Source organism: Erithacus rubecula (genome assembly GCF_903797595.1).
Source record: "Erithacus rubecula genome assembly, chromosome: 20".
NCBI lineage: Eukaryota > Metazoa > Chordata > Aves > Passeriformes > Muscicapidae > Erithacus > Erithacus rubecula.
This window is the reverse complement of record NC_136672.1, coordinates 4,049,492-4,075,648: the sequence shown is the minus strand read 5'-3', so window position 1 is coordinate 4,075,648 and position 26,157 is coordinate 4,049,492.

The window sequence follows — 26,157 nt, the reverse complement described above, 5'->3', positions numbered from 1 at the left end:
CACCGAGCCCGTCCCTGGCTCTGATATTACAGAAAAGCCACAGAGCCCCTGGCGCGGAGATGTAATGCAATGAGATAATGTTGTTTTACTTCTACCATAACTGGGAGGGAAATAAAGCGTGTGGATGGAGCCTGTTGCTCGCAGGGAGCCATCCCGGGATGGGGATACAGCAGCAGGGCCGGAGGATGGAGCTGGGTTTGCTCTGATGGGGGCAATGCAGGAAGGGCAAGACTGGAGCATGGCAGGAAAAAGGCCCAGGAATGGGGGAAAAAATATTCATTTCCTGTGTTGGAGAGAGGAGAGGCTCCCCAGGGGAAGGGGTTTAGTGAAAGGTATTTCCTAGAGAACAGTAAGGACTGGGTGGAGTTGGGGTGACTGGGATTCCTGCACAGATTTTTCAAAAGCACCCAACATGGAGCTGGACAGGATTCCTCCTGCTCCAGGAAAAAGTGCTGGGAAAGCCAGGGAGGAGGTACCTGGATGGGCCAGAGCTCGGCTGAATGTGGATGTGGCTTTGCAGGAGCAGATTTCCTGGGAAGAAGGGTGGAGGAGCTGCATTGCCACTCAAGGCACTAACAATGAGCATAAATGTTTCTGCTCTGCCCCAAGGAATTGCAAAATATCCAAATCTGGCAGCACCAGCCCAGGATGGATTCTGTCCCTTTCTCCCCAAACAGATCTGTTTGGGCTGGAATCCTGTGGCTGCCTCTCAGCCGGGCCAGGAGCCTGGTCCTGGTGCTGGAGCTCCAGCTCTCAGTGTCCTGACATCTGGAACTCTTCAAATACCAAATCCAGTCAAAATCTCGGCAGAGAGCCCTGGCAGCTGTGGTGGTGTGGGCCATGGAGGATGGGGTTACAGAAAGGAGCAGCTTTTTTAGTCCCTTTTACAATGGGCTGCAATTCCTGCCTGGAGGGGGTCACTGAGAGTTCCTTTGGGTTTGTCCTTCTCGCTTTGTATCCTGGCACAATAAAACCTTAACACAGATTCAAGGCTTACAAACACCTGAAACAAACCCCAGGGGCCATGGAAAAATCTTTTCTGGGAATGTGTATTGAGTCTTCTGTGATCCTTTGACTTCTCTTGGCTCTGGCTGGTTTTGCTGAGTGTTCCTGGTGATTCCCAAACTTCCACTGGGGGTTATGGGAATGACACACATGATCTGGGAGAGATCAGAGCTCTGCATCCACTGAGCCTCCCAGGACAGCCTCGCAAAACAAAATTTGAGATTTTAAAATAAAAATTCTGTTTAAAATCAACATTTTTCTCTTGCTTAAATACTTTTTTTTTTTTTTCCTGAGAGTAAGGATTTTAATATCATCAGTTTTGACTCTAAGATCTTCTGCTTGCTTCACCTTGGTTTTTGAAACTTGGTTATAAAGCTCCCTTCTACAATTTTTGGGTATGGATTAAGTGAACAGCTTCCCAGACAACAAAAATAAAGGAAACCAAGTGAAGCACCCCATTACTGGGACAGCAAAGTGGCCCTTTACTACCCTCACAGGAAAAAAATGTGTGCAGGGACAATCTTGCAGAGTAAACCACTGCAGCAACAGCCTGCCATGAAGAGCAGATCCAACTCCCTGCTCTCCAAGGATGGCAGATACAGTTGTAAGTTTGGAAGCAAAGGCAGGAGCTGTCAGACCCAGTCAGGTTTCATCAGCCTGAATAAACAGGCTGTGAATCTTGTAATTACAGGTTCCCCCTTAGGATTTTGGAACATACACTCCTAACCCAACCCTGGAAAGTGCAGGAGGTATAGAAATGAAACCTAATAAAGCCTAAATATTATCTCCCATATTCTGAGGCTCAGCAAAGGTTTGATTTACATTTCTAGCAAAGGTTCTTGCATCTGGAGCAATGGTTTGTATATTGTATTTGTCTAAGATTATAGGTGCTTTATGGCATTTACTGGATCCTGTAAATATTCTGTAAAGCACTATCGACAGAACAATTATGGCAGAGGAATAACAGTTTTGAATCAACACCTCTTGGAAGAAAAAAATGGATTTTGCCCTTTGCTGCTGCAAATGATCTGCAATTCAGTAATGCTTAACAGCACATATGAGAAGGGTGCTGTCAAATTGAAACCCCCCTGGCTGGTTTTTCCAAAACCTGGCCCCCCAGTCATGTTCCTGGGAAAGAGAACAAGGGCTGGGAGACTCCAGGTTGTGGCAGCACGTTGGAAGAATGGCTGTCCTGCAGATGAGAGCAGCAAACCTCACCCTTCTTGCTCAGCTCACAACCAAATCTGCACACTGACACCACAGATAAAACCTCTGGTTACAGCCCTGGAAATGATCTCACTCTACACCTTCACCTGTGGCCTTTCCCTGTGACTTTTCCAGCACAAGCAGCAGGGACAGAGCTTTGGGGCAGGGAAGAGCTCGGTGTGAGTGGGTGCCAGGCAGAGATCCCAGCTCTGCCCTGGCTCCTGGGAAAAGCTGCTTCCTCCTGGAAGCACCATCCAGGAGCCCAGGGAAGAGGCAGTGTTCCCCTGTGCTGTGCCACTGGCTGGGTGGTGCTGCTGGAGGGATGATGCTCACTCACATCTCACTCACTCCTATTTTTAGCTCAGCCTGCAGCAGGTTCCTGAGCACAGCCAGCTGTGGGAACAATGCCACAGCAGAGGGGACAGTAAAACCACACTCAACAGTGAGGAAAACAGCAGCACACAGGAAAAAAACACCTTCCTGCCTGTGGGAAGCCTCCCCAAAGCTCTGCAGGGAAGCACAAAGGGTGGGAGAGCTCAGGGAGGTTTGGGTGCTCACCCATCCCCATCTCCTCAAAGCAGCTCCCCAGCCCTGCTGTCCATGCCAGCCCCTGTGGGCATACAGAGGCTCTGAGGAGCAGCCTGGGGCCAGAGGAGCAGAAATCCAGGCACAGACACACCAGCCCTGCTGGTCTGCTGCTCCACAGCTGGCTCAGGGATGGATTCCTGGACCAGCTCTGCTGTGTGTCCCTGCAGGCAGAGATCCAGCACCTGGCCCTGGAGCTGCCAGCACACCCTGGCTGCCAGCCTGACCCCAAATCTGGCTGTGTAAGGACTGAGGTGTCTCTATCCCCATGTGCCAGACCTGCAGGATCCTCTGCCATGTGTCACTTCCCAGACCCAGAGGGGCTGGATGGTGCTTGGAGGATGGGAATGTCACCTTCCCTTGCCATGTCTTCTTCACTCTGTGACATACCTGGATTTCAGTGCTTTCCCACTCCATAAAATCTGAAAATCTGAGCTCCAGTGCTCCTGCAGAGGTGGGAGGCAGCTTGAGGAGCCCTTTGAGGGGACAGAACAAAGCCAGTCCCATGTGCAGTCCATGGAGAACAAAGGTGGCTCTGGGCACTTGGGGCTGCCTGGTCCTTCAGAACAGAAAGCACAAAGCACAGCCACCTCTGGCTGCAGCTCAGTGACCCTGGGAGTGTCACCTGCCTCCCCTGGGCACTGTGCAGGTCTCAGCAGACCCTCAGAGGTGCCCAGGAGCTGTGCAGAGCCTCTGCCCTGTGGTGGGCAGGGACTCAGGGTATGACCCCACCACCAAAGGGGTCTCTGCCCCTGCCCTGGCTCTTGCCCCAGCTGATTTGAGGCATTAAACCCACCTGATGTTTCCTCTCCGGGGGAAGCAGCAGAGATGCTTTTAAAGGAGTCTGAATGGAATCACAGAAGACAGGAGGAAAATCTGTCTCCAGGCAGCTGGAGTGCAAACCCCTTGGAAATGGTCACACGTGTCAGTGGTGTTGGCCCTGCCACCACCTGCCTGAGACCATGGGAACACCCATGGGTGGTTTTTGGGGTCAGAAATGTACCCTCTGAAAACCTTTCAGAGCCACATGCATGGGGACCCCCAACAGCTGCAGCCCTAGAGCCCCAGTGGGGATGGCTGCACCCAGGAGAGGACATCTGCCCATGGCCTGAAGCTGGAGAGGAAATGCTTCACCATCACTCCCAGCCAAGCAGAATCCCAAGTGAACCTTTCTAACAATCTGAAGTTGGGAAACGTCCCTTTGTTTTGCTGGGTTGTATTTTGTTTTGAGTTTCTCCACGTTCCCAGTTTGTCTCCAGGCTCCCTGGTTTGGGGCCAGGTCTGTCCAGATCTCCAAGGCACACACAGATTGGGAGGTGAGTTTGAGCCAAGGGAGAACTAATGAGTCATTTTCTGCCTGGATGTGCAGTGTGGAGGGCTGAGCAGTGACCTGGCTGTCCCAGCCTGCTGCCCCTCCCCAGCAGCCCCACCAGCAGCAGTCCAGTGACATCCCATGGACACGTGTCCAGCTCTAGCAGGGGCATTTTTGAGGGACCAGAGCAAGAGCAGCAGCTGTGGGGTGTCCTGCAGAGCTCTGTCCCTCACCAGCACCAAAGGGAACACTTTTCCTTCAGTACCAGCAGCAGGAATGCTGATCCCACTCCAGCTGAGCAGTGAGTGCAGTGACACCAGGGGCTGGCCTGGGGGAAGCAGAACACTCTGGTTCATTTTCCTGACCCCACACACAGGTCTTGGGGCACCCCAGTCCGTGTCCCCCCAGTGCAGAAGTGGTCAGAGAGTGGGGAACAGATCCTGGACTGGGTTCCTGTGGGGCTGTCATGTCTGGGCTGAGGCAGAGAGCACAGTGCTGTTTCCTCTCCTGCTCTCTTCCAGACAGCAGCCAGGATGGTAAGAGCAGCTGGAGTCTAGAGAGGAAACACCACTGTGAAAATCTCCCCCAAATGCCCCAAGGATTGTTTAATTATCTGTTTCACTGTGGGATCTTGCTGCCTGGGGGTCTCCCCTCTATCACAGAGGATCCCCAAGATGTGAAGATGCACCTGGAGGAGCTCTGCTGGGGCTGGGGATGAGCAGGGCTGTGTCCAGCCCCTGAGCAGCTGGGCTTCAGCCTTCCTCTGAAGGGAAAGCAGCCTCCAGTTCTGCCCTGGGGAGCTCATCCCTCCAGGATATCAAATCCACATGAGCCACACAGAAAGCAATCATATTTTACAAACTAATCCCATTTAGTTCTTGGTTCACCGTTTGTTCTGCCCTTCTCACCCAGTAGGAAATCCTGTGTATCCTGTGAGTACTTTGGGCAATCAGACATTCCTTGTGATGCTGGGAGCAGGGAGATATGAGCACCTGGTAAATTTTATGACATTTAAACTAATGTAAATAGCAAACACCTCCTTGCCAGTCAGGGATTAACTCCAGACTCCTCTGCTTTACTGATAAATATTTTGACTTAATGAGAACAAACTAATATTCTTTTTTTGAGTTAGCATTTCTATATTAGGGACAAAATGACTGCATCTGGATGTGGCCAGAGGAAAAAATTCAGAGACGTTAATCTGTCTTCCTGTTCCTCTTATTAATTCAATTTAAATGGATGAAAAAAAGAACCTCCAATAGTTTAGACCACAACAGAGATGCATATTAATGTAAAAACCCTAGAGTGTCATTAGATTTGAGGTTGTACTGGGCCAGGGGTTGAACTTGATGATCCTTGTGGGTCCCTTCCAACTCAGCATATTCTACAATTCCAGGAAAATGCACTTGTGAGACACAGTAGATTCTCAAGTGTTTGCAGCCTGGATATTTTCCACTGAGGTATTTTGTAGCTGGAACAGAAGCTGTGAGCTTGGCAGAGGAGTAAAAGGATGGCATAAAGGGGGTAAGGACTGAGTCAGGGTAGGTGAATCCAGACCACAAAACAACCTCTATGGGTTATAGACCTATTTATTCATTAACTGCACCCAGAACTGGGCAGAAGTACCTGAAGATGAGGAATAACTGAGCTCATCTCTCACTGCATTCCACTGAGCTCTGGCACAAAGCTGCTCAAGGAAAAGGCTCTGCTCTAGGGCAGAAGAGGGATGTTTTAGCAATAAAACAAATTTAAGAAGGAGGATAATTTTTTTTAAAGAAAAATATAGGAGAAGTGAAAATCCAGTGTCTTGTGTCTTGCTGGTGACATTTCAGAGTGAGGGTAAACCCAGGGGAAAGCACCCAGGGAAGGAGAACTCAGCCTCTCCTGGGAAGCCCCACAAAACACAGCACTGAAGTGGAAACAGAGCCAAGACATTAAATACCCACTGAATTCACAGCTTATCAGCCTCCCAGCATCTCCCCTTTAAAACAGATTAGAAAATCCTGTCACATCAACTTCAAATCTGTCAGACCTTTCTCCCCTCTCTGGCACAGGCAGGTTTCTCATGTTTGGGGTATCAGCACCAGCAGAATTTCCACAGGAGCCCCCCATGTCCAAACCACCAGGGACTGCTGTGTCCTGGGATATTTATGCAAACCAGGAGGCATGGCAGGATTTCACAGCAGGAGGACAAATTCATTTTGTAAAAGGTATTTATATAGTTCAATAGGTGTGTGCAGTGCTTTAGAGGTATAAAACATGAGATCCCTGCCCTGAGGGGCTTATAATCTAATAACATATACTAGGTAAATTAAAACATACATCATGATGGCGATGAATGCCCAGCCCAGCTAGACAGGAGGGCATTTCAGCCATATGACAAGGCAGAACTCAATTTTCATTTTAGATTTGTAGTTTGCCTTTAAACAGCCGGCGTTCCCTAACCCCCAAGCGAGGGAGAAATTTATCAGCATTACATCTGGGGGGAGGGAGTGCTCCAACACAGGATCATTTATTAATTGTTATTTATTATCTGTTAAACAAGGACAGTGTGTGCAGCAATAGCATTCCTTTTTCTGGATTAATTGTTGCCGTGTAATTCCTAGGTTTTATATTTTTAGCAGCCCTGTTCAAGCCTAACCCACTGAAAAGGGGGGAAAATGGAACAGGCACTCACACAATTAATGTAATGAGAGTAATTAATTTGAAAATAATACCCAGGGGGTGGGAGGGTTAAGGCTTTCTTTTTAAAGAAATAAGAGTCGAACCAAAGCTCCCACGTCCCTCAGGACCCGGTGCTACACTGACTGCACTCGTTATGTTCGCATTTGAATACTCATTCCAGCACATTTCTCATGCTGTTATTCCACCACTTCCTCAGCCTTGCATAATAGATGCAGTCATTGCCACTAAGGAGCCAGCATTTACCCACAGAGGTGAGGAAGGAGACCAGAAAGCAGGCAGGGGGCAGAAATAAAGCTCTCCACACCAGAGATATCTCCTCAGGGCTCACTTGCTTCCTGTAAAGATAAAATAAATAAACCAGAAGCAAAGCACCAAAACACTGAGTCCTTGTCTGGAGTCCCTTTTCTCCAGGATGGTGATGTCCATCTGTGTTAATGTGGCCAGCAATGTCTATTCTGTCCCCATCTGCTGCAGCCAGGTGTGGCAGTGACCCTGATCTCCTGGCACATATTATCTGCTAATGGGCCATCTTTAAACCAGCTGGGGCAATCATCTCTATCTTTTCCATGACCTACCCTTCATCCAGGAGGTATCACCTGTTAATGGGCCATTGTTAAAAACTGGGTGTGGCAGTGACCCTGATCTCCTGGCACATATTATCTGCTCATGGGCCATCTTTAAACCAGCTGGGACGATCATCTTTATCTTCCCACAGCCCATCCTCCCTCCAGGAGATATCTCCTGTTCATGGCCATTGAGTCCCAGTGCATGACTGATAAAATTCCATCATCCCATTGGGAGATGCTCCAGCCAGGGGAGGAGCCAAGCCTTTCCTACCCAGATAAAAACTGAGATTTTGGACACCAAGGGACCTTCTTTCCACTGGATTCCAGAGGAAAGTCAGATCTTTCCACATCATCCCTGGACTTTCAGAGGAAACTGCACCTTCTCCAGGAGCACTGCTCCAGCTGAACCACATCTGCCACTGCAGGAGGATGCAGCCACCGTTGAATGGGACTGTGCCAACACCCTGACTGACTGACTGTGTTAGCTTGGATTCTGACTCTGGCAGGGTTTGGGATTGTTCTTTGTAATACTGCATTTCTATTTTAATTTTCTAGTAAAGAACTGTTATTCCTAATTCCCCTATCTTTGCCTGAGAGTCCCTTAATTTCAAAATTACAGTAATTTGGAGGGAGGGGGTTTACATTCTACATTTCAAAGAGAAGCTCCTGCCTTTATTGGCAGACACCTGTCCTTCAAACCAGGACACCATCCCTCCTCTTCCTCCTAGACATGGCCCCAGCAGCTCTGCAGCTGCCAGGACTTGCCTAACTCAGAGATATGTTTGATTCCATTTTATGTGGCCGCATCTTGTTCTGAAGTTAAAGAAACACAACCCAGAGGAAACCATGGACAATGTAAAAGTGTCTCCACAGCACAGGGTTCATCCTAGGAGGTAGTCTAATGGTGAAAACATGGAGAAAACCTCCCAACCATCCTTCCTGTTCCCTCCAGAGCCACAGAGCCTCACTGGGTTGCTGTGCCCATCTTAAAGAAGCTTAGAGAGGCTTTTTTTCTTGTGCATCTGCAACAGGTAGGAGCCAGATAGGCAGGAGAGGCTGGAAACACAGATTGGGTGATAGTGACAAGAAATGACGTGGTGCTGGTGGCACCATCTCTGGTGGCTTCTCAGCACTCACCACAAACCCTGAGTCAGATCTGAGCTGCTGCCTTCAGCCAGAGCCTCCCACATGAATCCTCAGCTCGCTGCTGGAATGGGCAAAGAACACTACAAAAAGCCATGGTTCACAGTTTTCTATTACTGCGCATTTGCAAAAGGGAATTTGGGACTGGAACCCTTCACTTGACATTTCTGACAGGTTTTCAGAATTAAAGAAGGGCAGGTCTGGTGCTTGTCCATGAGGCTGCATTTCTGTGCCCTCCACAAGGTACCTTGAACAGAGAAGGACAAAACCAGACATGACAAAGAGTAACTCCCCAGGGATCAGAAATTCAAACTTTTCAGAAGTCATCTAAACCTCCAATTAATTCAAGTTTTTCTTGAAACTTAAAATTTGGCAAAAATACAATTCTTGGTCCCAATCATGACAAAGCACAGTCTCGCTCAAACCAGACCTGATTTTAACTAATATTTGAAATCATTATTTAGTGATTGTACACTGAGTTATGTTATATAATGAAGTCCCTGAAGGCTTTGCTGGATGTGAGCACTTCCACAGCAAAAGAAACACATTTTCATGGAATCTGCAGTAATCACATTGGTCATGCAGGCTTGGTAGAACGGAGAAGATTTCTGTCTTCATTTGGAGCAGCTTGTGGAGGACAGTTCAGGGGAGTGTGAACCTGGAAGTGTCTCCACGGAGCTGGCTCTCCTTTGGTTTGTATCTTGGTGACCAAGCAAAGAATTGCAGTAGCATAGAAGATGTTCCAAAACGGAAATTTCAGCTTTCTTGCCACCTCCACCAGGGATTTCATGTGGGGTTTCCAACAAGCTGCTGGATCACACTGTATCTGATTTTTCAGTTACTAGAATATTGGCACTTCTCTGAATTAGAGGGGAAGAGAATGAATAGAACAGGATGGGGAATAAAAGTTTCAAAACACAAGAAGAAGGAACACCTCAGGACTTTATGAAGTCAGCAGTAAACTCCAGCTCCCACACAACACAGGAGCCCATGGGTGGGGAGATGCAGAACCACAGTGCTTTGGTGAATGGATGTTTGATTTTTATTAACTCAATTCCACAGGGAATTGTAAGGGCTGCCACAGCCCCTGCCCTCCTCATCCATGGGGAGGGGGCAAAGGGAAACTGTCTCGTTTTTTATAAAAACCTCTTCAAGTGAAGTTAAAATCACAAATAGCAGTGGGAGGGAAGAAGGAACAAGCAGTTGAGGAGGCTGCTGGTCACTGCCCTGGGAGGGACACACATTGCAGGGGGCACCTTGGCCCTGGTGCCTCCATTTGGGGACTAGAAACCTCCACGGGCACCTCTCTGCCCTTCCCCATGGCTGGGGACAGCCCGTGGGCACCGGCAGGAGCCCTCATCCCGATGTTTTGCAGCAGCAAAGGTGGAGCAGGCAAAGGATGCTGAGCCCAGCCAGGATCCCCGCCGGGGTGGGGACACACCATTTACACGGGGAGGAGATGCAGGGCCGTTCCACCATCCCTTTCTTTAGCAGCTCGGTGCCGCGTTTTGTTCGGGGGTTTAACTTTTTTTTTTTCCTTTTTTTTTTTTTCCTTTTTTATTTTTTTCCCTCCGGTGTTCGTTAGCAGAAGTGACATTTCTGCGGACGGGCAGGCGATGACGGCAGCTAATGGCTCCCGGGCCCTCTCTTCGGTTTCCTTAGCAACTGCGGGAAGGGAAAACAGAACCTGTCAGATGGAAAATGTCAATTATAGCGGATGCGGAGGGGAGAGATGCTGCGAGCAGAGGAGGCGTGCGGCGGCGGGGGGAGCGGGGCTGCGCCGGGGAGGGGGCGCCCGGCAGCGCCCGGCCGGCAGCGGTGACAATGCTCCCAGCACCGGGGATGAGGGATGCGGGGATGAGGATGTGGGGATGAGGGATGTGGAGCTGAGGGATGCAGGGATGAGGGATGCAGGGCTGAGAAATGTGGGGCTGAGGATGTGGGGATGAGGGATGCGGGGCTGAGGGATGTAAGGCTGAGGGATGCGGGGCTGAGGGATGTGGGGCTGAGGGATGCAGGACTATGGTCTGTGGGATGCAGGGCTGAGAAATGCAGGGCTGAGAGATGCAGGGCTGAGAGATGCAAGGCTGAGAGATACAGGGCTGAAGGATGCAGGGCTGTAGGATGCAGGGTTACTCTGCTTCCCCAACAATTTTATCAGACACAACCCATCCCCATGGCCCAGTGGCTGAGTGACCACCCCTCAGCCGAAGTAGGGTGCACTGAGGTAGAGATGAAAGCAGTAGGAAGGATATAAATCAGATGAACTAATAAATAAATAAGAGGGAGGAATAAATAAAGGCGCGGGCGAGCTACGCCCGCATTCCGCCCATGGATCCTCACGCCCTCGGTGGCTGCGGGGCGGATCCGTGCAGGAGGAGAAGTCATCTGCTAAAGCGGCGGGGAAGGAGCGCTGACGCAGTGCTCATATTAATCAAAGCGAGCCGTCCCCTGCGCTGCCAGCGAGACAAAAGCAGGCGGTGCCGCCGCCCGCGGTGGGCAGCGCTGCCCGGGCGGGGGTGCCCGGCCGGGGAAGGGGCTGCAGGAGGGGTGTGGGTGCCCAGGGCTGCGCACCCACCCTGCTGCTGTTCCCACCCTGCTGCTGTTCGCCCAGCCCGGCTGGACCAGGCGGGGGATGTGGCACGGTGCTCTGCTGCCAGCCCAAACGGCGGCTGGAGGCTGGAAGGAGGCTGAGGCTGAGGCTGAAATCCGGGCTCCCCTCTGCAGGGAAAGCTGGGGTGGCACCAAATCAGCCCAGCCCCATCCTTTCAGCAGCAGCAGCAGCGCTGGCAGTGTGAGCCTCAGCACATCTCCCGCCTCAGGCAGCTCCCAGCACCGTCTGGGTGCTTTTGCTTTATGCAGCTTCCAGTCGACTACTCCAAAACGCACCTGGTTTTAAAACTGAAAGGGAAAAAGCCAAAGCAGCAGCGACCCCAGCATCTCTGCGGGATGCCTGGCGCTTCCAGCCAGCCCCTTGCACACCAGCAGCTCCTGCTGCAGCACTAAGTGCACCCTAAGGACACCGGGGTTGTTGTTCAGTCACCTTGTGCTGACACCTCCCTGCCCGTTCAAAGCCTTCTGAGCAGGGAGAGTGCTCAATCAGCCTTTATTCTCTTCACTTAACCACCATCCAGGCCTCCTTGTCATGCTGTGACAGGGGGGATTCGGACTTTCCTTGTCTTGACTGACATTGATATCCTGCCGGGAGGGAGCCAGCCGGCAGCTCCTGCATCGTGAATGCTAAAGCGAGTGGAATAAAAGAGAAGAGCTACCTTGGGAAAGTGGGCACCTGCAGTTGGCTGGAAGAATGAGTTTTATCCTGTTCTATTCTGTATTTTTTGTTGTTGTTTACTCGGATGGGTCAGGAAGCCTGAGGCTCAGGAGCAATGCTTTCTCTTGCCTTGATAAACAAATGCCTCACCTTGCTGGTCACTCCATTTCACTTTAACAGAGATCTCCCTTTAACAGATAGCACTTGCCCACCTCTGCAAAACCCTATAACATCCTGAGGTGAAAGGAAATATCAGACCCTGCTTAGTTTTCCTTATCCCTTCCCCTAAGTGATCTCTGAATGGGAAAAGCAGCAGATGGGAGGCACAAACCAGAGGTACCCTGAGCTGGTGCTTTCTTGAGTCTCATCCTAACTCTGAAACCCAAAAACTCATCTGGATCCTGGCTTGCAAATCTGGCAGTCTTACCCTCTAAAGATCCAGCACTCAGGTCCATCATCTCATCTCTCTGGGTTCGAAACCATCTCAGAACAAATAATTTTTTAATACTCAGCATGACAAGGTGGTTTCACCTCTCTATTCCCTCTGTTCCTGGCTGTTTCCTGCACTTTCTAAGTGTTTAATTGCAACAACAGGCTTCTGTAGGCTGAAATAATCACCCCACAAGAGCTGTCCAACTGAGGAGAGGGAGAATCTTTGCTGGAGCCAGGACAGCTCCAGGAACTGTCACCCAGGTTCGCTTCTCCTGCGTTTTCCCTTCTCACGCTCATGGGCTATTTTTACATTTTCTCTTATGTAACCAGGTCAGAATCTGCTCTGGTTTCCACTTTGTCTGAAGCCAAAGGGAAAAAACTCACTATGAATTCAAGTAATGGACTTCCAACTGATTGCTTTTCAAAGTGTCACCCCGGGTACTTGCTGTGGCACCTGGGTGGGAACAGCTCCAGCCTCTGGGGAGTCCTGTGGAATTACCAGCATGGTGTGGGCAGGGCAGCAAAAAACCTCCAAACTGAATCCAAAACACTTTAACCAGTCTCCAGTTACACCATTCCTGTGTGTGCTGGGTTTCTGACCCTCCTGTGCCTTCCCCAAAATGAACCAAAGCTCCCTGGGGGTGTTGCAGCTCTACCAAGCCCGTGGCTCAGGCAGGGCACTGGGCACTGATGGGGGCGTGCCCAGCACCTCTTCTGCCCATCCAAGCACAGGATGCACCTGGAAATGCCATCCTATGCATTCCACACGAGTGCAGGGCTCAGAGCCCAGGCCAAAGGAATGCTTGCTCTCCAAGGAGAAGATTTCCCAGCCTGGCAAACCATGCCACAGCTTCCCACAACAGCATTTCCAAAAGACTTTCTTTGAAAAACTTGCTGCTGCCGATAAATCTTAAAGCAGCAGCACTCATCCCATCCATCCATCCATCCATCCATCCATCCATCCATCCATCCATCCATCCATCCATCCATCCATCCACCTTCTCCCCCTCATTTCACACACCTCCCTGAGCCAGTGTGGGACCCCTGGTGCTGCAGGACTGTAAATATCAATTGTTCTAACCCCGTTAGAGTCTAATAGGCTCAGCAATATCTAGTGAGGAAAGGGCCTGACCCCTCTCGTCAGTAGTCATGACATGGAACAGCTATAGCATGTTCAGGGTATGCAAAAGGCTTAAATGCACATTTAATGGTTGTCAGGCAGCAGCTCCTATTAATATAAAGACAGTCACATCCCAGGGCTATGGAAAAAGAGCTGAAAAGCATGGAAGAAAAATGAATTTATTTCAATGGATATTGGAGTGATCAAGAAACGACTCAAAGAGCTAAAGCTGCTCTGTTCCTGACATGCTGAGAGATTGAAACTTGGATAATTAGTACAAAAGTTTCCCTGCCCATGTGACTCAGATCTTCAATTATTGACATTTGAGTTCATTATCATTTATGCATTTTCTTTATTTGTGTTTTGCCCAGGAAAAAGCAGCGCAACTCAGGCAGATAATTTGTTGTTGCTCTGCATATCTGCTTTCCAGCATTAAATTTTTATATCTTCTCCATCAAAACTAACTGAACTTCCAGCCCTCTCAGCCCCCTAATACCATAATACAAATAACTGCAACCTCCTCCCACAAAAGATTAACCCCTCACTATGTCCATAACTTCCCTTTCCAATAAACTTAAAATTCATAATCTGGAAATATTTACTGCCATTTCAAGACTTGGGTAGAAATCTCCCTCATTCCATTGTGTAAAATGTAAATTTTAGGCAAAGCCAAAGCTGACATCATTTTTTACCTCTGAACTACTTTGTCCAGGAGTGGCAGTTCATCCTCTCCTATCATGGTCAGGACAGACCTTTTGTAAAGCCTTGTGATGCCTCAGTTTGCCTCTCCTTGCAGGCTGTACAATGTTACTAATCTCAAAATTGATAAATTACCAACACGAAGGCAGAGCAAAACCCTTTGCACGGGCATGAGAAATTATTTCCATGTCACACGGAGTTTCCTTTCCCCCCCTCCTTTCCCTTTCTTTTGTGTTGTCATCTTCATTTGAACAACCTTCCCAAGACTTGAAAAGGTCAGTGCCCTCATATTTGGGCCATAGGATTAGAGGTGACGAGCTGTGTTGAAAGACATAATTGAGCCTGGGCAGTTTGGGAGATTTCAGCCTCCCCGGGGTTTGGGCAGCCCTGGCCCTTTGAAGGATCTAAAAGGTGCTCATGAAGGGAATGATGCTGGAATTTCAAAAAGCTGCAGGCGAGCTCGAAAGGTAATTAATAGAGACTAATTGGTCTCAAGGCCCTGGATAGTGGCTCTGTGTGCAGTCCTCAGGGCTGGCACTTTTCCTTTGTCCTGCTGAGGATCCTGCTCAGCTCCTGTGCTCCGGTGGCTGCAGGGACAGAGGGACAGACAGGGACAGGCAGGGACAGGAAGGGACAGGAGGGACAGGAGGGGCTGTCAGAAAACAGGCAGGGACAGGAGGGACAGGCAGGGACAGGAAGGGACAGGAGGGACAGGAGGGGCTGTCAGAAAACAGGCAGGGACAAGCAGGGACAGGAGGGATGAGCAGAGAGCAGGCAGGGACAGGCAGGGACAGGAAAAGACAGGAAAGGACAGGCAGAGACAGGAAGGGCTGTTAGAGAACAGGCAGAGAACAGGCAGGGACAGGAAGGGACAGGAAGAGACAGACAGGGACAGGAAGGACAGGAGGGATGAGCAGAGAGCAGGCAGGGACAGGCAGGGACAGAAGGGACAGGCAAGGACAGGCAGGGACAGGCAGGGATAGGCAAGAACAGGCAGGAATAGGCAGGGATAGGCAAGGACAGGAAGGGAAAGGAGGGATAGGCAAGGACAGGCAAGGACAGGCAGGGACAAGAAGGGGCAGGGACAGGAGGGACAGGCAGGGACTGGCAGGGACAGGAAGGACAGGCAGGGACAAGAAGGTGCTGTCACTGCAATCAGTGCTGGTGACAAATCTGCATGGGTGCTAGTGGGGAGCCCTTGTCATCCAAAATGCAATGTGATACAAAAACCCAACCCAGTTTGGTCATGAGTGTCCTGGTCAAAGCCTGGTGGGCCCAGATGGGGTTCCCCAGTGCCTGCCCCTGCCAGCAGGAGGTAGAGCCTCTCTTTGCTTTTCACTGAGTGCAGGAACAGTTTTCAAAAGTCTGTTAGGAATAAATTTGGCTGATTTCAATGTTAATTGCACATTTTTATCCCTGGAAGTGTTCAAGGTTGGGTTGAACAGGACTTGGAGCAACCTGGTCCAGTGAAAGGTGTCCCTGCCCATGGAGGTGGGAGTTGGGAGTGGATGAGTTTTAAAATCCCTTTCATCCTGGAACATTCTATGATTCCCATGCTGCAAAGTGGACATGTTGCATTCCCCACACCAATATTGCTCTTTTTCCATTATTTCTGCTGTGTTGAGGTCCATTTCTGGCAGCAGCAGGCAGGGACCCTGCCCAGAGCAGCATCTCCCAGCTGGGCTCGTAGAAGGCAACCCAAGACAAAACAGTGAAGAACAAACAGAGATTCACAACCCAGGTATGGCCTTTCTCATGCTTGAGGCTCAGGAGCAAATAAAGTTAAGGCAAACCACAACAATCAACCAGTGCTGTGATTTAGCCTGGTATTCATTTCAGCAGAGGAAAGTCCTTGCAGCAGCACAGCTCAAGCTGGCTGACAACAGGGGTTTTGTTGGATGGGCATTTGGTGAAGGAAGATGGGAAGCATCAACATCCAAAACTCAATTTTTAAAGTTTCTGAGAGCAAAGTAGCAGCTGACTTCAGTGGAATAAGAATAAAAAAAAAAAAAAAAAAAAAAATCCATTATTTGCTTTTATACACCACAGTCATTGGGTCCCTCTCACCAGCTGAATGTGGGAAGAGGGAGAGGAAGTAAAGGAGTTTTCCAGGTGTGGCTGAAGCTGCTCCTTCCCTCACTTAACTCATCAGCAGAGAAGAACCTGAGACATTTAACACAGCCTGAGGAATGTATGTCCTGAAAACAGGCTGTACAATTGGGTAGATTTCCCTTCATTTTTTTAATTATCTCTTTTTCCACAGTGCCCAGCCCTCCCTCCTTTCTCATCACACTCTTCACTACACACTGTCTCCTTAGCAGAATAAATGGCTGTGCTGCCAGCACAGGGATGGAATGGCTGCTTTGCTAATGGGCTCTCCTTGCCATGCAGCAATCACAGGGTTAAATAGGTCCTGGCAGCTCCAGGAGCTGAGCCCAACCAGGACTGGGTACAGCAAGGATGTCTGCAGCTGGACAGCTTTGGCTTTTTGGTGTCCTGGTGGTGTTTGCCCTCTGAATTCTCATCCTTGGAATAAAAGCAGCACCACAAATACTCCTTGTATGTCTTGCATTCCTCACCACTGATTAAAACATTAGGTTGAACAGCTCCTGAACCCATGACCACTGCCAGAGCTGCTGTATGTCCCTGGCTGCCTGGCATGGGGAAGAGACCCCTCTGTGGCTGGAAAAGCAGGGAGAAGCAGAGAATTTCCCCAGATGCAGCAGCTGTGAGTGGGACACAGTGGGGTGCAGAGCAAATCTCAACTCTGCCCTGGGGCTCTGGTGCCTGCCAGCTCTGCCCCAGTGCTGCTCTGCACCCAGGCTGTGGGAGAAGGAGCCCTCAGCAGCCTCTGGGTGCACACATCTGGCCAGCCTGAACGAGGCAGGCTGTGACAGCTGGGCAAAATGAGAACACAGAGTCTGTGCAGAGTGTTTCTGGGTTACATCTGTAATGATGACAATGTGCCCTCCTCCACTGAGCACTCACTCCCTGTCCATCCCAGGGATTAGGCTTTCCTACCTGTCCCTGTGTTTACCACATTTCCTTATAAAGCACAGTCACTTATTTCAACACTTCCATTTTATTTTATTTATCTATGACTGCAATAGCTTTACATAGATTACATAGATTTTCTGGAGGCCAGACTGCTGTTGGAATGACAGTTTTGGGAAGCAGTGTGTGATAGCAAGGATGCTGTCAGGGGGCTGGATTTGGGGGTGTCCTCTTCCCAACCCTGGGCAGAGCCCTGCTACCTCCCATATCAGCCTACAAGGTAAGAGTGATAAGCTCTGTGAGTGTGTAGTGAGACTTAATTAAGTTGGAAAGCACTTCAAGCTCCTCAGCATGAGCAGTTTTAAATAAAAATCACAATAATAACAAGCTGGTTACAGCATGAAGGAGTCTGGAGGAGAGACAGTGACACATGGCAGTGGCAAGATGGCTTAGAGAGCTCCCTGGGACCACTCACATCCCAGCCTGGCATAACCATGGATCATCCCCAGGTGAGACCTGAGCTCCTTATGTTGGTGGGAAAAACCTTCCCTTCCCTTTTCCCTTTTCCCTTTTCCCTTTTCCCTTTTCCCTTTTCCCTTTTCCCTTTCCAACAGGAACTGCCCTAGCCCAGCATGCAGCTGCTTGGAAATAAAGGTTTTCCAAGCAGCACTGACAGGGAATAAAAGACCTGAGCACAGCTGAAAACATTTCCTTGTTACTCCTGCAGTCTGTGATGTCTCTTGTCCTTTGTTTTGATAACATTTCCTCCTGGGGTGTGGGGCTAACCATCCTCCTGCACAGACACCTGTCCCAGCCCAGCTGGTGCCTGGTGTGATCCCCAGTGGCTGCAGGCACAGAGGGGCAGGGATGCCATCCCATTCCACACCTCAGTGTGCCCAGGATGAGCCCTCAGGCTGCTTTGTCCCAGGGCCAGTCTCCAGCAGTGCAGTTATCCCAAGCTCCTCGATTACAGATGTTCCACATCTGTGTTCCTCTCCTGTATCCTTAAGATAAACATGTCCTTCACTGTAGTCACCTACTCCATCATACACTCCCATCAAATGAGCCTTGCTAGCTCGTAAATTACTGCACAAACCATTCCAAACAATAAAGGCAATTTTACTTACTGAACCATTAAATTTACATACTTAAATTAGACTCAACCAGACGTTGAGAGGGGACGTCTCACGGCCAGACAAACAATGAATTTAGGGAAAGAGCTGCCGTGTACTTCCCCACCTCTCACATGAAATTAATGAGGTGCTTCAATTTAATCATCATTAAAATTACATCTTTATTTAGTTACTTAGCAGAGTTTGACTCGCTGCGTGGTGTGGAACATGAGGTAATGCCTCCACATCAACCCTTGCACAGAGGGAGGCAGGGGGGAGCCCATCTCCCCAAAATACCTTTACACCCACTGCAGCCAGAGCAGGCACTCCTGCCATGATCCCAAACCATTCTCCAGGCTTATTATTAAGGTTAGACAATGAGGGAAGAGAAACAGCAAAATAGAGTAAATTGAGAAAATCAGGTTTAGTTTAGGATGGGTTTGAGGCAAACAAACACAGCCAGGTTATTCTTTAGACAACACCAACACCAGGAAGATCTTGCAGCATAATCCAAATTCAGTGTGTGTGTGACATGGAGAAACTCCTCAGCAAAGCAAGAGTTTGGAACAAAGGCTCAGTGAAATGGAGACAGAGAGACACAGTGCCTGCTCTCATGTGCAGTTTGTTTTGCACTGCTCCCACACACACAATTGACAGGGTGGGCAGCTCTTGGGGCAGTCACAGGGGACTGGAGCCCAGGTCTGGTTGTCACCTTTCCCTGACTGTCCCGGGGTTGAGCACTCACTGTGCTGTCCTGGGAGAGGTGAGAGCTCACAGCTGTAAACCCGGCTCAGGGAGGGCTCCTACAGCCACAGACACTCACTTTGCCACCAGAATCTCATCAAGAAGTGACAGGGATTTCTGGGGACAGCAGCAAAGCCTGGAAGGGTCTGTGGGGACAAAGGAGGGATCAGGCAGAGGGGACAGGCTGCACATTTGGGAAGATTCAGTGCCTGGGGACCTGCTGCCCCTGCAGTACTGAAGATCATGTAAGGCAGCAAAATAAAGAGATTACAGAGCCCTGTGGAAGTGCTGCAAAGGAAACCAGTCCCCACTGTAGTGGACATAACCCATGGATGGAGTAAAAGATGGAAAGCTACTGAAGCAGAAGCCTGGTGACAAAAGCTTTTGTTTAGGGTCACTCAGGATGTCAGAGGCTTGGTGAGGTCTTCCTCAAAATCAACAACACACACCTTTTTGTTACTAGAAAACATTTTCATCCCAACAGAATGATTCTCTGCACCCCACTTGGGGTGTGGAGCTCAGTGATCACAGTAACCTCACTCTGGTTTGGTGCTGATGAGAACAAGCAAGATTGGACCTTCCGGAGCTCATTGTGAAGATGTGAAACGCTGGGAATCCCCATGGGTACCCACAGCCCTGCATGGGTGCAGCATGCCCACATCACTTCCATCTGACAGTCTTTACTTGCCTTTGACTCAACTGATCACTGTTGCTCCAGCAGCAAAGGGAGATGAGCTCCCAACAAGCCCAGACTATGGATAATGCTAACTGTGGGAATGGCAGAAACTGATTTCTTGGGGCTGCAAACACTGACTGTGTATTCAGCTGCTTCCTGTGAGCTCTGCTTTCCCTTTGATCCCTGTATAAGTCCTGCACTGGCAGATGTTATGTGCCACCCTGTACCACAGTGAGCAGTTAGGGCAGCTCAGTCCCCAAAACCACAGCTCAGGCAGGTGTGAGGGGCTTTGTTTGGCTTCCCTTTTGGGCAGCATCTTCCCCCAGACAGGCAGGATAAATATCAGTTATGTACAGCAGGAAGCAGCACTCGCACCTGAAAGCTTGCTGCATTTAAAAAGAGAAAAAAAAAAAAAATAAGCCCACAAAAGAGTAAACATCAAACTGCCAACTGCTTTTTACCTTCTGTAAATCAAAACACACTCTGGAAGTAAAACCTCCCAAATTACAGCAGGCAAGATGAAACATTAACCCGCCAGGAGTGGGGATGGCAGTGGCAGGGATGCACAGGCTGGAGCCAGAGCTACAGTTTGTCTACATTAAAAATGCAACATCAGCAGAGGTGTCTGAAAGAGTCATTTATCAACTCCTGGATTAGAGAGACATCTCAAAGTAAGTGCACCATTTATACACACATATGCACAAATTGTCTGCCAGGGAGGGAGAGCAGAGCTGCTCTCTTTGTGCCTTGGAAAGTTCTCTCCAGTCCTCTGGGTAAATGTAGGGCCACAATGACATTAGGCATGGAAAATAGGAGCCTTGCTCATGGTAACAGGGGGTACAATTCATGTGAGCAGCCAGGATGGAAAGTAATCTAATGCTGCAATTTCAGAGAAACAATATAGAGTCGCTCACATACATCATGATTAATGGCTGGATACCATAGTGTGAAAACCATTTAAAAAATGGCATTTTTGTCACTGACAATGTTACACATATAGTAAAGGTCATACATGATAAGAGCATTATCCATATTTCTTCTGCAAACATGCTTAACCTTGTAGAGCACAATTCCCTGGAAGATTGGTGATCCATCTCCAGCTGCAAACTGTGCTCTTCAGAACCTGAGAAGGCCAATTTTACATTTATATCATTCCCATCCACACACACACAGGCACTGTGAAGTCTGCATCAGCCTTTCCAAGCAGAAAGGGATGGAAATGTTTTACAGCAGCACCTGCCTGGGGCTCTCCTCCCTGCACCTTGTCACCTGCTGTCACCTGAAGCCATGCTGGGAACAGTTTGCTGTCAATCCCCTCTCCAAAGTCCACTTGAGGAGCCCTTTGGCACCCTCTGGCCACAGGGAGGTCCCAGTAGTGGGTCCACACTCTCACTGGTTGTTTCTGCTGCCTGGCAGTGCCCAACCCAGCAGGAAAGGGGCAGCTGGGGATGGGCTGTGCCTGCAGGGAAATCTCATCCCATTCAAGGATGACCACCTGGGAGGAAATCTGGGATGAGTCCACACAGCACACATTTATCTTTTGGAGAGCTGCATTTAAAACACACAGATCCTGCCAAAGCTCATGGAAGAGAGTGGGATTCACCAGGTGAATAATTTTGGGTAAAACCCAGTCTGACTCAGCCCCTACAAACTGTGTGGAACCCACAGGGTTTGTCAGAATTGTTACAGCTGCAGCTGCAACTTGGATTGTCCCTTAGACTCAGCAAAACCCCTGAGCACCAGTGCCTGTGAGCCTCACTGGGAGCCTTGCAGCTCTGGGAGCTTGGGTGTGCAGGCTGACATGTGGAGGAACAACAAGCTTCACAATACCTTTTGCAGCAGGTTGTGTGACCCTCTGGAAAGTCCCCAGAAAGTGGCACTTAGCTGACCAAGTGCCATTATCTGCTGGCTGGCACACAGTGGCAAGGGGAACTTTTTCAATATGTAGTTATGTAGTTTGAATTGTACAGTCATAAAATCATAGAATCACAGAGTCACAGAATCATGGAGTCATAGAGTCATAGAAAAACAGAATCATAGAATCACAGAATAGCAGAACCACAGAATCAAAGAATAACAGAACCACAGAATCACAGAATAATGGAATCATAGAATCACAGAGTAACAGAATCATAGAGTCAGAGAATTATGGAGTCACAGGATCACAGAACTATAGAATCATAGATTCATATTCATGGAAGGTTTGATTTGGAAGGGATTTTAAAACTCCTCTCATTCCAATCCCCACTACCAGGTTGCCCAATGCCCCATCCAGCCCAGCCTGAGCAATCCTACCCACCCATGTTGGTGTGAATATTCACTGCTGGGTCACATCTTTCCCTGTCCCTCTGCCTGCCAGGGTCCTTTCCCTGCTGGTACTGAGCTCTCCTGCTTAACCTCAGCTCCAGCTGCAATTCAGAGTTGTGCTCTGCATTAACAAAATCTTGAAGGCATTGTATAAAAATTTCATTATTTCTACAGCAAATAAACTCCTGCCTGGAACAAATATTTGTGTAGTGAGATGCGGTGTAGAGCCCCTTGCACCAGGTTAGACTCTGTTTAAAGCGCTCTGTGATGCCTCACCTGGGGCAGGGGGTGGGTAGCAGGACAGGGGCTGTGCTCACTGCTTCCCTTCAGCAGGGCACAGACACAAAATGTGCCATAGCAACCCCTGGGACAGGCTCAGCAGCACTGCAGCTCAGAGCCTCTGCACGCTGGATCTCTGCTAACTAATAATTGCCATATAAAAAGTGCAGGGATGCTGTTAAACCTGGCTGGAGCAGGGTGAGGGCGAGTTCAGAGGCTGCAGGCAGGATCTCCCCCCATCCCCAGCTCCTGCTCCCCAGCAGATCTGCCCTCCTTCGGAGAGGAGAGCATGATCTCACTCCAGAGGAATTTCCTCTGTGGGAGACACTGGAAAACGCTCTGCTGCCTTGTGACCACCTCCTGGAGCAGAGCCTTCCCCCAGCCGGCTGCCAGATGGAGCTGGAGCACCCCGAGGCATCCAGGGGGTGACCACATCTCTGGGAGTCACTGCCAGCCCGGGGGTTTGTGCTTCACTCGGGAAAGTGTGACCCCGGATCTCCCCAGCAGCGGGCAGGGCTCAGCCCCTCACACAGCCAGGGTGGCAGGAGGGATGCAGGGGATGCAGGGGACATTTCCACGCTGGCATTTGCAGCTTGTCAGATCAGCTTGTGCTTTCCTCTGTGAGCAGCATAGCCAAGGCTTCCCGCTGCGCCCAGGGTGGGAACGCTTTTCCCCAGAGTAGTTTGCAAAGACTGGCTGGACCAAATTATTCTTCTCATCATGAATGCCTCTCTCTGAGCCACCTTAGCCATGCAGATACTCAAATGTTATTAATATGAATGAATGCATCTTGTCTCGGGGTATCTCATGGTAGAAGCCATTTCAGGAACACTGGGAGGGTGGAGGGAGGCAGAGAATACAATGAGCAGCCCTGGTTGCATTTGTCCTATTCCTCAGATGACAATTTCCCTCTCCCAAGAGCACCGCAGACTAGAGGCACTCACAGATTATACATCATTCGGTCTTTTGCTTTGCAAAATTAGCTTTCTTAGCGAGGAAACAAAGGATTTGCTGTGTTGGATCAGGCTACTGACATTGCTGCTGCTGCATCCAAGCTCTGGCACTTAAGGAGCAGCTCTCCCTCCTCTGGCTGTGCTGGCCAAGCCCCTGCCTGGGGAATGCATACACAGCCGGATTGCTTCCAGATTGCCACAAAAATTCATCTGATGCTCAGTAGCAGGTAGTTTAACTTCTCTCCTAATTTTGTCATCTTACAGACCCACAAATGGCTGACATTATTTAGTCCTTTTAAAAACTCAGCCAGAACGTTTATCTCAATAAGTGCCTTGGGCACAGCCCTCCATAAAGCCGGCTGCACACCACATAAAAGGAGGGTTTCTTTTTACTCCTTCAGAATTTACTGGCCTGCATGGTTTACTTTACAGCTGTTAATACAATGAAAGCTTTTGTAAGGAGGGGATGGTGCTGGGGAGCGGGGCAGGAGCTCACAGAGGAGAAGGATAACAGTCTGTGGCTAATGCAGGGCTCTACATGTCCAGCCTGATGGGAGCACCATAACTCACAACACATTTCATGGCACAGGCCAGGAGAGGGGCTGTGAGCATTCCCCAGAGGGTCACACAGCCATTCCCAGCAGTGATGGAGCAGGGAGGCTCCAGCAGCATCACATTTTAATCCTTCCCCTCTGATGCAAAGGAGGGATGGAGGGGGCTCTTGCCTGCAGAACCTGCAGCTCCCCACAGAGCCAAGGAGAAGAGTTCACAGGCAGGGAAAAATATTAAAGGTGATGCAGAGAATTGTGTCTGCAAACACGGGCTGAACAACCTGGGAAATGTCAGTGTCTGACATGCCAGCAGCAGCCTCTTTTCTCCTGACCTTTAACTCCTCCTGGCCCAAACCAGAGCACTCCAGGCACGCTGCTGTGTTTTACAAAGCACGGATCAAACACGCAGCCCAAGGCATGGAGAAGAGGTTTCTTTGGGGATGAGCAGACGTGGGCTGTGCAGCAGCAGCTTTGCCTCATTTCATCCTGGAAATGCTGGCACTGAGGAACCTCCCTTCCCCTGCACAGATCTGCTCCTGGGGCTCCCTGCCTGAGCACTTGGGTGAGGGGAGGAAACCTTCCCAGCTGCACACAGATGGGGAAACTCGGTGTTTCCAAAAGGCACAAGGGCAGTCCCCAAAACCCAGCCAGTGTCCTGGGATCTGCCCATCCTGTGCCAAGGCAGGGCAGCTGTCTGGAGCTGGTGAGAGCCCCTGTGCCCACCCAGCACCGAATCACACAGCTCCACATGGGCAGCACCAACTGCTCAGGGACACACTGGAGAATGAGCAGGGAACACCCAGAGCCCTTGGGGTGCTCTGTGCTCAGATGTGGGGTGACACACACTCACTGTGTGAGCCTGCCCAGCTTTCCATGTGCATTTCCCTCCATCCTCCCCACAAACCCACAGTTAACTGCTGAGAGTGCTCTCTGCCATCTTTTGTGAGCTGGGAACCAGGAATGCTGCATAAATCATTATTCTTGCTAATTACCAGGAAACATCAAACAAGACAAGCATTTTACTCCTCATCACTGAATTTTGTTATGCTAATTAGAGTTGTATAAGCTGTTGCTATTAAACCTGGAGAGTCAGAAAAACATTTGCATTAATACCCACAAAGCTGCATCAAAACCTAGTTATTAGTATTTCAATGAGGTTCAGGTTACAGGGAAGCTGCTGCCATTTCAGGGGCTGGTTTGTTGTTTTTAAATCCTGCTGTGAGAGAAAATATAAATAAATGCAGGGTGAGGCCTCATGCAGACAATACTCCTTTTATATGGGGAATTAAAAAAATAAGGGAACTTTGATCAGGAGGAGAGATAGAAGCGAGGGGGAGAGGGAAGGCAGAGCAGTGCAGAGATTTTGGTGTGCTGCACACGGGGATGTGGATGCCAGGCTGGGAACTGCTTTTTGGATTTCTGAGTTGCTGCTGCTCCCAGGCACTTTGCTTGGTCTGGGTGGGCTGGGTTTGATCCTTTGGAAGGCAGCTGGGAAGAGGAGCTGGCTGCTTCCAGGAAAATCACCTGAGTTTGCCTTCACCTACACCTTGTGCATCCCACTGAGAGCAGGAGGATGAGGGACAGAATTTCTGGGTACCAAAATGCACACACTGAGCCACACATCTAAACCTTGTGAGAAACCAACTCTGTAACAGGAATTGGCAATTCCTTCTTTTTAGTGCCAATCACAGCAGCTGAGTGTTTCATCTGAAGATCTCACAGCGCTTCAGAAAGGCAAATTATTCCCCATGTGCCCCTTTAATACAACAATTATCACCATTTGATGCATCAAATACATCTGGAAAAAAATTAGGGGAGTCCAAACAGGTGGCCTGTGAGCAAGGGAAGGGTATTTTAACCCCTGAGACCCAAGTGCTGGAGTTTCATTTTGGTGAGCTGTTCACAAAGGCACACTCACACTGATGATTTCCATCACATGGAGATGCTCATATTGAGGTCCCATGATGTTGCAGCAAACCTTGTCCTGCACTGGGAGGCTGTGACAGGTTTATACAAACAGAGGGAACCCGTGGGGGAAGGAGCTGGGGTGGAATTCAGGATGGGAGCATCCTTATCCCAGAAAATGCCATGGTTGTTGGAGCTGGGTGAGAGGCACTGTCCTTCCCTCCAGACACTCCATCCTTCTGCAGGTTCCCAGCCCCTTGGCTAAACCACACCACTCCTTTGCCTGGCATTTATCCCTCAGTAAGGAGCAGACCCTGCTGGCAGCTGGGTGCAGCTTAAAGAACACATCTGAGCTGTCTCTGTGACCCAAGTGCTGTTCTATTGACAGGGAGACAAGTAATCTGTTTTTAGAGTCCATTTGTCAGATTGCCGGAGAGGTAGAGCCATTTACTCTCTTGCTGTATATTTCTATCAAAGAAATATAAAAAAAATAAAAGGAAAGAAAAGTCTGTGTTGCCTTTTCCTGTGCTGGTGGGAAGCTCAGGTGAATTGAGCAGTGCTGTGCCTCACTGATGATGAATTGTGGTGGCAGAGCCCCTGCTCCATCATTTT